The sequence below is a fragment of the Zingiber officinale genome, chromosome 2B (assembly GCF_018446385.1).
Source record: "Zingiber officinale cultivar Zhangliang chromosome 2B, Zo_v1.1, whole genome shotgun sequence".
NCBI lineage: Eukaryota > Viridiplantae > Streptophyta > Magnoliopsida > Zingiberales > Zingiberaceae > Zingiber > Zingiber officinale.
Genome location: NC_055989.1, coordinates 45164516 through 45166237, shown reverse-complemented (window position 1 = coordinate 45166237; position 1722 = coordinate 45164516). Strand labels below are relative to the sequence as shown.

The window sequence follows — 1722 nt, the reverse complement described above, 5'->3', positions numbered from 1 at the left end:
AATACTATGACAAATTGCCATATAAAAACAAATGTCACATAATTGCACAAATAAAATTGAAAAAGAAAACCACCGTTTATACAGATAAGACATGTCAATTCCTTAACCAAGTAGAATCCTTTACCACACTTTACCTCAATATTAATAACCATTAAATTGATGGGATAATTGACCAAGATCCTGATACAGATAGTAAAGTGTAATAGCAAAGTGTATAAATACAACCTGATTTAGATTAGGAATACTGAGAGAATGACCAAAATATAGAGAAAATATCAGTGAAATTTGTAAGGTAATCAAGTATAGTATTTCAAGTTCTCTCTGCAATCTATCTAAAACTTACAAAAATTATATTAGGGACCCTAATATTGTTAAGAATTATATTATGTGAAGAATTATTGTTACAGAGGATTGTTACTACCTAATTTCTACCGACGTAACCAAATTACAGGAAACTAGTACAAGGGATTTAACGATATTTACAAGTGAATTGATTCACCGAGTCTGGTGTATATTGAGCTTTCTCCTACCCATCAACCCGAAAGAAATGCAGCAGCTTTAGAGGCTTCACGTTTTCCTATTCATGATTTAAAAAAAATGTACATAATATTAAGATGAAGCGTGTTGGTTTTCAATGGGCATATATACCAGTAAATGAACTACTAACCTCACAATTGCTAACACGCTCAAATGGGAAATGAAGTCCAGTGGAGCATTTCTGAAGAATTTCAGGATGCTTCATCCATACCTTGTTAGCTTCGATTGCTTTCAGTTTATATAGGAACATCTGGAGAGATTATAAAAAGAACAGCAAACCATCACAAGAAGGGAAGGTAACAAACAGAAATTATACAAGAAGCAGTTCAACTGATTGCGAACCTCAGACAAGGGAATTGTTGGTTTTTCAAGCTCTTCTCCTTGGATGGCCACACCAGTACCCTGGCACTCTGTGCAAAAGATAGAAGAAATTTTATTTTGGAGGGTTGCTTTGCCTTTGCGTCCCCTTGAAGGTCCCTAATTGTCCCTCAAAAAAAAAATGAAGCAGAAGCAAAACCAATCAAAGATTTGTACCTCTGACCTTAGAAGCGAAGTCAAAACCAAGAATAAAAGTAAATACTAAAAAATATTAATAGATCTACACCATCACCTTAATTTAACAAGCTTTAAATCCCTCAAAAGAAAGTCTAGCCATCAAAACAACCAGCGCGAAGAAATTCCAACAAGGAAATAAAAAATCCCAACAGATCTAGCCCAGAGCCGACCAATTTCCTCCAAGAAAACACTAAGAAACAAGCTAAGCATACAAGGATCAACGAGGGATCACCTTCGCGTTTGACGAGAGCCGCCATGAGTGCAGACGACGAAGGAGCAGCCCCGAGGAGCCAAATCCGAGCACCAACAGCGAAAACAGCAACGAAATCAAGAAGATTTCCGGGGAAAAGGCCGCCGATGAATCAACAGAGAAACTAGAAAGCATGAGGAGAAGAAACCCTAAGAGATGGAGCAACCCGCGAGAGGGCAAAGACGGAAGGGAGAGGAGAAGAGAAGGGGAAAGAGGATATGGATGTGGTCGTTTGGGAAAGCAGGGCATTCCGCAGACCTCACAAGGGAGGGAGTCGTGTTGATCCTGATCGGGAGAGGAAGGGGCATCGATCTAGGAAGGGGAAGGACGACGCGATCTAGGAAGAGGAAAGTTTAGGTTTGGAGGGAAGAGTGAAATGT

General features: G+C 39.0%; 1 long non-coding RNA gene across 1 annotated transcript; it reads right to left on the bottom strand.

Annotated features, from left to right (window-relative positions):
• Positions 1–439: 439 nt before the first annotated feature.
• LOC122049099 lies at positions 440–1015 on the bottom strand. The gene is made up of 3 exons (XR_006130824.1): positions 880–1015; positions 668–787; positions 440–577 (listed from the first exon to the last, which is right to left on the bottom strand). It is a non-coding gene; the product is annotated as an uncharacterized LOC122049099 (long non-coding RNA).
• Positions 1016–1722: the final 707 nt, after the last annotated feature.